General features: G+C 31.2%; 1 protein-coding gene across 2 annotated transcripts in view; it reads right to left on the reverse strand.

The window, feature by feature from the left end:
- LOC124957602 (homeobox protein AKR-like) overlaps positions 1-14617 on the reverse strand; it is a 44248-nt gene that overhangs the window by 26166 nt on the left and 3465 nt on the right. The gene's annotated exons all lie outside the window — the stretch shown is intronic.

Below are 14617 nucleotides of genomic sequence, written 5' to 3' on the forward strand. Positions count from 1 at the left end.
AAAGTTGGGTTATACATAAAAAAATATCGAATACCTTTTGGAGTAATTTCAACGAAACGAAAAAGTCCTCTTTAAATTTTGTCGCATAGGTTTATCAAAAAGTGATTATTCGAGGACATCCGCTGCGAGAATAGAGGAACCCAAGTTGGATGTAAATCTAACGCAAACATCTTCTCTCGATTCACGAGGCGAGGTAATGAGATTTCCGGTTGAACGAACGATACGCCTTATCTTTAACGTTACTAGTCTTATTGGATAAGCGTCTTACAAGTGCGCAAGTAATGGTATATAACGCGGTAACAGTCTAACAAACATTTAACAAACTTGGTTGTTCAGGAATCAAGAAGAATTTTATTTCATAATTATGAAAGAAATCGAAATACTGGAAAATGAGCTTGTTTTTTTTTTTCCTTTCTTTTTTTTAATAGGAAGAAGAAACAAATCGTATAAGTATATAATTTCAAAAGGATCCATTTTTTTTTTTTTTTTTAGAGCTTTGACCATAGAAGAAGTTAGTTTAGTTGACAATTTCAGGGCTGACGCTCGATTTCAATAGCAGCAGAGACGGAAGTCGCATGAGAGAGAGGGAAGGAAAGAATGGCAAGCAGCAGCTCATGTGAAGAACTCGTCAACGGTAGCTGACGACGATAGGCGGTTGATACATCGTCGTCGGCTGTCTCTATCAGTAAGAAAGAAGGGAAAGGAGAGGAGAAACAGCAAGTGAAGCGAAAGAGGAGGAGAAGGTGGGAGAAGAGGACGCTTCGAAGACGTTGCGCAACTGAGGACTTACATAACTTCGATACGAGCGCCACTCTCTTGCTTTCCCCTCCTCTCCACTCACCCCACTCCTTCTTCGGCTTGTCGAGGTACTTTACGTGCGAACAGCACCCCCACTTCTTACTTTGACGAGCACGCTCTTAAAACACGTGCGAGCCTTGCCAACAGTCCTGCGCTATAAGCTTTCTTTTTCGATTGTCAAAGTCTTATTTAATTTTGGACATATTTTACTTATCGATATCCTTTCAAAATAATGATGAAATATTTTAAAAAGATTCGCGAAGACGATTAGATTAAGATCTATATAGATATTTTTCGGAAATAAAAAGAAACACACATAGAAAAAAAAAAAAATAAGAAAGGCGCGAACGTTTAGAAAATCAACTAGAATAACAATATCACGTGCTTGTTACCGTTCGACCGATAGTACAAATATCAATGAGAAAGATAAGAGAGCTTAACACATTTCTTTTTATAAAGTTTTAATAAAGAAATCGTTAATTGCATAATTGAATATTTTTTATTTGTTTTTCTCGACGAGTACTCTAATTACCGTTCTCGACACGCTAATCTGTTATTCTACGTATGCCGTTCATTCATACATCGATTGTATGATGAAATAGCGACCATATGATACGCTCGTGTGATCCTTAAGACTTCATACGGTTTTATTCGTAATGTCAGCAGCAAAAGAAGCAAACAGGTGCCAACTGGTGTCACCACAAGTCATACTTCTTCTTTTTCTTTTCTTTGCACGCATAACGATCTGTGAGAAATTAAAAGAAAAACAGAAAAAAAAAAGTGGAGAATTAGATACCAAGAGGAGCGAGTATTCTATTCCTTTCTCGTTGTTACGTAAAGTCAACCATATCTGTCTCTTTATCTTTGTCTTTCTCGCACTTTTAGCTTTAGGTGAGGAAGAGAGAAAACGCGCGTGCTCCGACACTTTCGATTTATGAATGAATCGTGTACCATACATGCGTGTACATGCAAGCGCGTAAGAATTGGCCGGGTTCGCTAGCATTTGACGAGCAACAAGTCGTGCTCGAGTGAACGCGTATGTGACGAAGACGACAAGGAGGACGTGCGTCCACCTTCTTCCGTTTTGTCGACCAACACACGCTTCTAGACAATCGATATTATTGCATAACGTGCTTTCGAATGAATTGAGATTCTATCGAAATGAATGTAAAGGTTATTGTTAAGATCGTAATACAAGTTTTTCAACAATATTATAACAATCATTGGATATTTGATAATTTTTATAAATTTTTATGACTTTAAAAAAGAAGAGATAAAGGAGTAAAATTAAAAGGAAATTAATAATCCATTCTTGTCTTAACTATAAAAATAGATGTATAAACAAAAACGAATGCAGTACATTGTCCCCCGAGTTAAATGGACACATATAAGACAATCTTACTTTTGTTAAATCCGATAGACGCCAAATTTTCTTCTTCTTCTCCGAAATACAAAGAAGATATATTTTGATATTATTCACTGGTAAAATTTAGAAGTCAATTATATCTTGAAGCGTTTACGGGGATACTTCGAAAAAAAAAAAAAAGAAATTATTTTTTGCTTTTAGTGTCCTAAATTCATATTTTAAGTTTGGCCATTTAATCCAGGGTACATCCTGTATAATAATTATCGACACATATTTTTTAATTCGCAAAAAAAAAAAAATTGTTTTTTTTTCCCTAGATATGTACTTTTTCTCTTAAACGAGGAATTTACATTCAAGCAGAATCATCAGAGAAGTTTGCCTGTAATATCGTAACTACGAATATCCTTGGATCGCGTTTCGTTGAATAAGCAGTAGAAGTGATCCCATTGCCGATAGGAATAACGTGTGTATATATACATGTGTGTGTGTGTGTGTGTGTGTGTGTGTGTGTGTGCATGCGTATGTTTATATATATGCTTTCATTTGAATGCACTAACGGATATTTCCATAAAAGCAAATATCCGTAAAATTTCTATTTTTGATGGAAATATATTTTTGCTGTTCTTTTATTAAATCACATTTCTATGATTTAAGAACAAAATAAAAGGAAGTAGTAAAGAAAAATCACAATACAACGGCAACAATTATGACGATGATAATAATCATTAATTGATCAAATAAAAAATATCTAGTCGTTCGAGTTATATCCGTTGACATTTTTCAATATTTTCATCCTACTTGCATTATCTTCGAACTGGTTGTTATTGCCAACGATATAATTCGATATTATAAAATGCGCCTTTTTATACGAACGATACGACAGATAACCCTTTCGACGTAAGTCAACAAGCAAACCAATATTCGACGTTTAATAGTTGGGCCACGCGAGAATATTATTTATATATATGCGCATTCTCCCTGATAATGGAAAAACATATCAATGTATACATGATACGTATATATATATATATATATATATATATATATATATATATATATAAATATATATATATATATATATGCGTGTAGGTATATAGCTGTGATGATATAAACTATTAAGTGGAAGAAAAAAAAAAGTTCGCAAGAGGAAAAAGCGAATTCATATCGAACAACTACGGCGTCGACGCCGACGTCGACGAGTCCGTTTTACGATTTGACAGTTCCCGGACTTATTTTTGACGTAATACGACTGTTCGAAGTTCTTCCATAATCACAAACAGAAGAGGTTTTTATTTATCTTATCGCCTTGACGGTTATATCGGGAGTCATATATTCATTTTACTTTAACGCGTCGCGAGAACGGTCCCACAGGTATATGCTTCTATCTGCCTATCTTCTCTCTCTCCTCTCTCTCTCTCTCTCTCTCTCTCTCTCTCTCTCTCTCTCTCTCTCTTTCTCTCAACAAGAAAGAGAACTCTTGTCGAAAGAGAGCGAAAGAGAGAAAAAGAAATAGAGATAAGAACGCCCGCATCCAGTTGTCAGAGGAACACAGATAGCTTCTTCGTTCCAGTCGCTTTACTTTTTCTTAGCACCCCTTTAAACTTTACAATCGTCTAATATGAATTTTAACGATAGCGTGAATCATGATAACGAGATAACACACGTATATCACAGTTACAAGTTTATCTTTAGTATGTAATATCTGCGAGTAGATTTTTCACTGAACATACTTTCCATAATAATCTATTATTCTCTTTGGCTAAGACATATATCTTCCTAAAGATATAATTGTTCAAATTTATATATGTAATATATACAGGATCAAAAGTATCAATTCGAAATACTTTCACTGTCAAAAATATCGAAGATAAATTTGTAGATTATGATTCAGCTAAATCTTACACGTTTGGCTATATTAAGAACAGTACATAATTAGAAAAAATAATTTTTAAGATAAGAAAATTTAAGATTATAATAGATGAATGATAGTTGGACAAAATAATAATGTTATACAATAGACAAAAATATGCCAAAATAATTTAGTTTATTTTAATGACTAAAATAAATCGATAAGTAAACAATTTATCATTATGTAAATAAAATATTTTGTTATATTTATAAATATCGAACAAAATAACAATGTTAATTGAATTATTTGAATATGAATTTTTCAAAATAATGGACAATCTTGACATTAATCAACCATACTAAGACCGGTTTTAGAAGTACTTAATTTTAAACGGTATACCGTTATAACTTTTATAGTAATGTCCGAGTGAAAATCTTCTTATTTTAACTTTCTCTTTCCTTTTCATTTTTGGTCAATATACCTGAAAATAGTAAGTACAGAGAACATTTTTCTTATTTTTAATACTCGTCGTAGTTAGTAGTATATCCCAAGGGTAAGAATTCCATTCGTTCACAGCATGCAACAGGAACATGGTTACCGGTTGTTGGAGATGGTAGGTTCCTAAGAAGAACAAAACTAAATGCACGTGTTCATTGTAAGCCGTGTCACTGTGTAAATGGGAAGTCGAGAGGTTAAGAAAATAATAGTCGAACTCTCTCTCCTTTTCTATTGTCCTTTCTTTACTTATTTCTTTGTCTTTAAAGTATTGGCTCGTAAATCACGTCGAATGAAAAGAGAGGAAAAAGATTTAAAAGAAGCTGCGTGAATAAGGACGAAATTAACTTCGACTTTCATTTCTTTTTATTTCCTCTCTCTTTTTGTATTTTTATTTGTTGTATTAAATCGATTATAGATCAAATATTATCAAACATTCACTCTTAAATCGTAACGTTTACCTCGTTTCTTCTTTCATGTATATTATATATATAATATAATATAATATAATATATATATATAAAAGAAAAAGTAGTAAAAGTGCACGTTTACAATTTTTTTTTTTTTTTTTTAGGAAGGTTACGTTGGATCGATCGAGATCGTGTTAAAAAATCTTTAGCACATTTCACACCTTTTCCCCGAGCTCGAACATTAATTGCCTCTAACGTTTAGGTGTTATACCGATGATACGTTGAACAGAACGATTTTAACGTTAATACAATCGAGATTTCGTAGTTGCAGGATCGACTACGATTTTTAGTGTGACATTTGTGAAGTGTAAAACAAGTTCTACTTATTTGTTTATTTATAACGATTTTTATCAATCTCAAGAAACAAGTTGACTTACTACGTTAGCCCGATCAAGGATCGAGGAACGCAAGAGGACAGTAGTCCTCGGTTCGTTGATCCAAGTTCGACTCATCGGAGCTCGAGAGCTTGATCTAAGTTTAGTGTAACGCTTGTAAGAGGGACCAATTCGGCGTACCGTTCGTTTTTCATCGTCGGTAACCACGACCTGCATTACGTTCTATACGAGATACATATAAGACAACACCGTAAACGAAAATAGCTTTTCGTATACACAGATGCTTTGCTCTTTGCGAAAAGCTCCGCGAACACTTGACGCCTTTCTCTCGATGACAAGTCCTACCTAATGAAACGAATTAACCGTCATCCATCATCTTTTCGAACGTGACACAGTAGTATTATAGCGAAATCTTGTCACTTTTATAGTAATAAGAATAATGATGAATTTTGTCCGGTTGATATAGATTTTAAAATATTGTTGATTATATTTAAAAAAATTTTATAATTTATACATATTTGTTATAGTAATGTTCACAAATATGATGTACATATATATATATATATATATATATATATATATACACTCACACATATATATACATATATGATATATACATACACATTCAATATGTATAACAAATTTGATTAATTTTGACAGTTAATAAATCGTTAAGATATAAGATTCGATTATTTATAACGTATGTAAAATATCTATTCCATCGAAAGTAATATTTCAAAAATCAACTATCCTACAATTATCTAATTAATCATCAAATTAATAAACGAATGAGTTTGAGTAAATCTACAAGGCTTAACAAGTATCTACCGAATAGCAAAACCATAACAGATAAAAATAATAATTATACTATGATGTGAATAACCATGGACTTTATCCTACAGATAAGATTTTCACGCTTAACTAGACCACCGTGCAAGCGATTAGTAGTCCATCTCTAAATGATTCGCGTAAATCCGCTAGACTCGTTCGATAGTTTGAACAAATCGTTAAGAGCAAAGCAAGGGTTTGCATCTTTCGTTAGCACGTCTTCGAGCGAGAGCGATTTCTTCTTCTGTTTAAACAATTCTTCTTCTCTTAGAATTGTATCCTTGTATTAAGAAAGAATGATTTGTTCATATTTCACTATAATAAAATAATCTATTACTGAACTAATTTTATTTTATTCAAAAATAACGACTCAGTCAATTTCGATACTTTTATCAAAAATCTGAATTTAATTTTTAGGCAATTTCGAATATTTTACCTATATTTCGTATTCTTGTAAACATTGTTCTATTGGTAGATTAAAAAATGATATATGGAATAACCTTTTACGTTAATTATTTTAATAATTACAATATTAAAAAATGCATCGAAAGTAAATGAGCAGTATGATTTTTTTTTAGTCAATTATTTTACTATCGCTAGCATATCGAATTACTCATTACTACCTATGTATTGTAGTTTAAGAAACTATCTATTAGCAACGGTATACAATAATAATCTCAAGGCGATCTTTATAAAAAAGATTGTCAACTTCAGACGTCGATAAGCGTGTTAAAATTCTATCTAGAATTCCTCTTCCCGATAAAGTTTATCTCCTGGCTCCTTAGAGCGTTAATCTCCCACGAAAAGATATGGTTGATAGAAAGGTTGTGAGGGAAGGAAACATAAGTAATATCGTTATGGATAACCCGAACGACCCGTTTTTTAACATCGACGAAAATGGAGAGAAATTCGTGAGAGTTTCATAATGTCCAACAATTTCGAAAACTTAACGAACGCGCGAAACACGATTTTAAAACTTGCTTGCCGCGAGCAATACGATAATCACATACATACATAATATGTACGACGCGTCTGGCCATTTGAACCATGATGACATGAGTAAGCACTATCAAACGTTAAAACGGTAAAAAAAATCTGATTTCATCAGACTGTCACATTTGAGATTAGAATTCCTTGAAAAAGATTCTCTAAGGGGGCGGAAAGAAGATTAAAAAAAAAAAAAAAAAAAAAAAAAAAAAAAAGAAAAAAGAAAAAAAAATAGAGGAAATATTCAATATCTTCGATGAGTTATAATATTAACAGAAAATTGCAAACTCATTATAATGTATATCCTGAGAACATCGTTGTAAAATTCATAGACATCTTTTTTTTTTCGTAATAATAAGAGAAGAGAAATATGATAAATTCTGTGATAGATATCTGATAAGAGAGAAGCGTGATATTTCTAAAGTTACACATTAGCGACATTAGAATCTTTCAATATTACTATCAACGTGATATCTTTGAGAATGCAATATAAATAAGATATCATTTAAACAAATATTTTCCTTTGTCCGATAATTACGTCAAATTCGAACAAGATGTAGACCAATTTTGAGAATATATCTATATGTATGCATATATGTATATCGAAATATCTATATGAAATATCTATCTATCTATATATATATAGATAGATAGATATTTTGATATATATATATATATATATATATATATCGAAAGAAACCATCGATTATCTTCTATCAGCAGATAATTTTGAAGGATTCGACAATGGATGCGAGGTAAAACTTTCGTTTCATTTTCTGTAAGAAGGATCGCTATAAAGATGTCATTCAAGTCGAAACGGAGAACCATTTAAGATGTCAAAGCGACGTCTGGACATTCCACATAGGTCAGAAACGGTTTTAGCTGCGGCCTTTAAGCCGAACTTACATTGCGATCTTTGAGTTCTCAGTCTCTCTCAGTCTCTTTCAGTCTCTTTCAGTCTTTCTCAGTCTCTCTCAGTCTTTCTCCCCTCTCCCCCTCCTCTCTCATTACAGTCATGGATATGGAAATCGAAAAGATTTGAAAATCGAAAAAAAATCGATCAATTTTCGTCAAAAATAATTTTTGAATTCTGTAAAAATTATCAACAATTATTTTCTAATATCTTACCTTTACTCAAGTTAGCAATCTCATTAAGAGTATCGTTATCATTGATAGTAGCTGATACGAGCGAGATACGTGGAAAACAGGTTAAAACAACTAATCCGAATATAGTTAATTTTCGTTGAATAAATTGGATTGAAACCACTTATAAGTTGATACGATCTACAAGTTATCATGTTAATTCTTGTATGCGATATAGTCAAATATGAAATATTTGATTATATTTAAATTGTTATTGAAATATTTAAATTGTTATTCACGATTGTACAACTACTTATTTTTAAATGTCTTTTTTTATTTTGTTTTAAATCTGCATCCTTTTTATTTTTTCATCTTTCAAGAATATCTATATTTTTTTTTTATTATTTTCCCGTAATTGGAATAAATTTGTCATGTTTCGCATGGTAATTATACTGCAATTTTTAAAATAAATGTAAGGATTCGATGAAACACAATGATAAAGGAGGCGACTCTTGGGGTATGAAAACGCTTTTCTATTTTGCAATGTAAGAAAGACGAGTGACATGTTGGCATCTGAACACTCGTACATTCGTTCGAAACCACCTACACGTTCGCGTTCGGTCAGTATCGCATTTGACGTTTCACCTTCGTTTATTTCAATCGGGGCTATTAGTCTTACGTTACCAAATGAATCACTCTCAATCTGGACCATCTAAGAGAACACGGTGTGATCCTTTATAACGCCATGTAATTTACAAGTTACACATTTGTATATCTATATTTTTTTAATTACAATCTGGTTTAACATATTATTGTTGTACTATTTTTTTTATAATTTAACTAAAAAAATTAAAAATAATATAAATATATAATATAATATAATATAATATACATATACACATCTATAATATATAGTATAATTATAATTATATATATATATAAAATATATTACTAAATTAATAAAGATTTATAATTATAAATAAAATAATATAATATGTATAATTATATATAAAATATACATTCCTATATAAATAATATAGAAATATATTGTAACTTTTACCAAAGTTAGAAATGGTAAATTAATTATTAGTTCATATTTGTAATTTAATGTTTGAAGTTTCATACTATATAACTTTTGTTTCAGAAACAAAATTAGGTTATAGAAGGTTAATCGATGTGTGAAAATAATTAGGAATGATTAACTTCGTTTAAAGATTTGTGATATGAAACGGAGAGTGGATATCCACAATGTTTTGTTAAAAAGGCAAAACAGAAAAGATTTCAAAGCTCTGACGATAAATGTGATAGGGTGCAAACAAGGCACAGAAAAGCCGGTTAATTTGAAGACTATGCGGAAGCTCGACTCGTCTCGACTATTTTAGATCAAGTGCCAAGAACATCTCGTCAGGATGTCTCGAATCTAACACGTTTACTTTAACGTCAGTGCCGCGAACACGATTATTATCGTAGATCAACTTGAAAAAAATCATGTCGAGTGAAAAATTGTATTTATCGTTAATGTGTTGACGATTGATGGAGTTCTATACAATATATGAAAATCAGTATGCACGACTAATATTATTAATAATTTTATTAAATATAAAATTGAAATCAAAAATGAGTCACATAATTGTTTTAGGTCGAACTAAAAAAATTGAACGCTGCCTATCGATATTCCTACTGTTCATTCGGCTTATATATATATATATATATATATATATATATATATATATATATAAATATAAATATATATATATATATATAAATATATATACAAATATATATATATATATATATATATATATATATATATACGTACGCATGCGCACGCGAACGCGCACGTATATAAATTCATGTTCTTAATGTCTATTTTGTTTTTACTTATGTTTCGTAATACTATAATAAATCTCTTATGTTGTGTATGTGTGTGTGAGTGTGTGTTTTATATATATATATACATATATAAAATAAATTTTCGTTTGAGAGATGAGTGCGAAACCAACAGAGAGATGCATAGATCGTTAGAGGTTATCGATTAGCCTACATAATCATGATGAGTTTTTCGCTTAAAAATATTTTCTTACTTAATCACCGTCAGACATATTATTCAAATAGTAAACGTTTTGTTAAATCGTTTTTGAAAATCAGTAAATAAAATAATTAAGCTCATGATGAATATTCGTACATTTACAATGCGATATACAATATATTGTTATGTGTGTGTGTGTATAAATAAAAAAAAAATATTTTAACGAGTAAACAACGTAAACAAAACTATAATAAATGAAAACAAAGAAAATGAATATATTATTTTTTTTTTCAAATAAGCCACGTGTCATAACTGTTTATCGTTCGAATGTAAACAACCATGATTTTATCGTTAAAGCAAAATTCTTACGTTTCGATAACCACAGTGATTTGTGATAGGAGAAAGTTGATATCGAAAAGAAGAAAAAATATACATACAATCGTAAATACATATGCATAACGATCTCTTTTACGAGGAGAAGGATAGAGATTCGTAGAAACGCTTTATCGCGTTTCCTTTTTAATAAAGTGAACTCAATCGAAATATGGATAAGAATAAACCCTTTTCCATGAATAGTTTTAGCATATGATCTTGATTTGGTAAAGGTATCGTTCAAATAAAATACGAATGCATGCTGCGTGATTTAAAAAGTCTATCACTTCGCAAAGATAAAAATATAAGAAATACTAGATAAGCTTGACATTTGTAAATTGACGTAATACTACTGTATATATGTATTTTCTAAGTACGAGATCAAAGTACGGTATAATAAATATATGATCGTAACGTTAATATATTATAACCAATAAGAGATAAAAAGGAAGAGTAGCTCTCTAAAAACATATTTCGAAATCGTAATGGAGCTTAACGAGAGATTAAAGGTAGAAGAGAAACATTGATATTATTGTCAATCTTCACCTCGAGTCATTGAGAGATCAGTGGAATCGATGATTCCTCAAAAAAGATTTTATAGAGATGTCATCGTATAGCTCCAAAATGGTTAAAAAGAAGAGAAACAGATTTATATATACATATATGTATGACACACGCGATGAAATGTTCGTAAAATCGATCAAATCAAAAAATCTAAGGACGCTTCGATCTCATCGACATTCTTACATTTCGAAAAAAAAAAAGACAACAATTTTATAGACGAATTCTCGATGACTTTCCTTTCGTTTAAATCAATTATCCTTAATCGATTAAAAGATCTAGAAAAACAAAAAAAGAAGAAAACGGCAAACTTAATCTCTCATTGGTATTATCAACGCGACCTAGTGTATAAAAAAAGAGACCGAGAGGGTGAGGGACAGAGTTTTGTCGGGTCGAAGGCGATGACAGGCGAGTGCCTCTTAACCAACTCTAATATTACGATAAGAAAGATACGATATATAGTGTCTTTGCGATAACCGTAAATCATTTGGATGTTTATTTGCGTCCAACGGCGAAAAGCAAGCTCGTTGCGTTACTCGTATTCTCTTAAGCACGGAAAGATATTTCGCCTATAAGATCCCCTTCACAATCCCCCAACCCTATATACTTTTCCTAATACATGGTTTCTCTCACATTTGACTTTTACTATTTTTTCTTTCTCCATTTCCATTAAAACGAGGCAAAACAATAATGACATTTTACATCCTTTTAATTTTTAACGAATCAATATGTTTATTACGAAAACAGCACGCTATCCTATGCATTACTAAATTTTCAATGATTTTCTTCTGATGAACTTATACTTATTAATTAACTTTTACTTTAATGTTTGTTATCATTATAGATATTTTTATCATTATATATATATTTGTTATCGGTTTATAGATTCGTTTCCTTATAAAAATCCTTGTACTTAGACGTATTTACAATCATTTTCTCGATTCTAGAAGGACAAGTTACGCGAGTAACCAACAGAGGCTTTATAATGTTGAGTTATAACAAGCAACGTCCGTCGAATTATTTTGCATTATGATAGTCTGAATGCATTCGAGGCACTGCTTCTAACTCTTTATTCCGCGAGCATATACATGCATACACACACGCATACACATAAGCGCGCGTGGCCCGTGCAAAATTAAACGTACTTGGAGCGCCTAGTCATAGTCATAGTGCATAGTCTTTTCTATCGTCTAGTGACTAATCGTCGAAAATTTAATAGAAAGAATCGTTGGATGATGAACTCAAATCACGTTAGAAATATTGTAGATAAATTTCACTGTTCAATATATAACAGTTAAAAAAAGCGAATTTTTTTCCGATAAAGATTATTATTAGCCTAAGTTACACAATACTTTCGCATCTTTGACACGCACAACCACTGGCCAATGACCAGAGCTAGATAACGCGTTCAACGACGACCCAGTTACAAAGACGTTAATTTCGGGCTCTATTCCAAAGTAGATTCCACCAAGTTAGTCTCTATTTTTATATGGGCGGCTTTACCATCGATGGGAAATTGTCATTGACACATCTTGAAAATGACTTTTATAAGAGAGAGGAGGAGAGAAGGAGAGGAAGAGAGGGAGAGAGAGAGAGAGAGAGGGAGGGAGAGAGAGAGAGAGAGAGAGAGAGTTTTCTTTACCAACAGAGAGAATTAACAGAATTCAAGTGGCACAAATGTTAAAGTGTGTTATAAGATAATTAGATAGTTCCGGTTCTATTCTGCCTACTAAAGGGACCATTTTGCAATATTATGAATACAATAAAAAACATTCCGATAAAAAAAAGAAAAAAAAAGATATAAAGTCGATAAATTTACGATACATTCTAAAATCTGACAGATACTGTGTAACAAATAAAATTGTATAAATTTAAAGTACTTATGTATTCGAAAGAAATATTTTTTAAATATCACCACTAAGTATCATTGCAATGACTTAACTATACGCGTTAAATATATATGTATGTGTATGTATATATATATATATATATATGTATATATATATATAAAATTGTTTGTTAGAAATAGGTATACCATTGATAGTTCTCATTGTTATGAAAGTCGCGATAGGTTAAACGAAATAAAAAGGGAAGTTCTTTCTACTAACGATGGTACGAGTGATGTTTCTGAATCTATCTCTCTCCCTCTCGCACATATGTATGTACATATCTGCGTAGTTGAAAAAAACATAAAAGAAAGAACGAGAAGTTAGGATGACAAGTAGATGGACAAGAACGAAAAGTCGAACGAAAAGTCGAACGTAAAGTCAAACACGAAACGAATGCATAAGCTATAACGACCCAATTGCATTCTGATGTTAATCTATCGCGAGCAGCCGTCGATGTGAAACGAGTACAAGTTTCGACGAGTATTTCGTAACAATGGGAGCCTTCCTTCAAAAGGGCAAACAATCGCGTGATAATTAAATGACTCGACTTTATATTATAATCGTCGATCTAAACCACATTTTCTTTACTCCTATTCGTGCCCACTTTGAATTTCATGAGACAGAAGAAAAAGGGAAAGAGAAAAAAAGGGAATATCAAAATATGTCACGTTAGGTCGAAATTGAGTGTCCTTCCAATATATTCCAAATTCAGAAATCCATTGAACCGTTCATTTAAAATTCATTCTGTAGACATAATTTTCTTTTTTATGGTTTAAATTTGATTTTCCTTTCTTTTTTCTTTTTTATTTCTTTTATGTATACTTTTCTATTCCATATCTTGTTATTACATGAGAACCTTTTATCTCCCTCACAACGAACATTTAGATTGTAATTTTAATTGCAATTATTAAATAAATAACAAGATGAAAATAATCACTTTAATTTCATTTTACTTACCGTTTTTATCTAACGATATACATAAATCGTTAGCATATATTAATCTAACGCGATCGGCCGATCTATGGTTTACTGAATACTATTATTTAATTCAAGATCTATCTAATCGAGAGATAAAAAGATATTCGTTTTTTAAGCTTGCATCTTGCATATTATAATCTTTTTATCGATTAAATTTTTTTTTTTTTTTTTTGTAAGATATTTTAATGAATAAAAGAAAAACATTCCTGTAAAATCATTTCTAAATGAATTCCTCATAATTTCTACAATTAATATTGGTCTACGAATAAACGTCAAAAAGATTGTTCCTCGGTGGTAAACTTGAAATAATGCATGGTACGTAACCGAATGACAAGAATAACTTCGTGCCATTTGGACTTAACGCGCGCCTCTGTGGCGGCACCTGTTCCCATTATTTCACTTCGACGCCCTCGCGATCTTTGCTACGACTACGATCATCTCATCAATCTTTTCCAATTTTCTTTCGTTAATAAAAATTTTATTTAATTCGTTCAAAATATTTTGTATCTTTTATCTATTTATTTATTTATGATATATACAAATCATTAATTCGGTATATAATTCAGTTCCTCTTTTC

This window comes from Vespa velutina, chromosome 2 (genome assembly GCF_912470025.1).
Source record: "Vespa velutina chromosome 2, iVesVel2.1, whole genome shotgun sequence".
In the NCBI taxonomy this organism is placed as follows: Eukaryota; Metazoa; Arthropoda; class Insecta; order Hymenoptera; family Vespidae; genus Vespa; species Vespa velutina.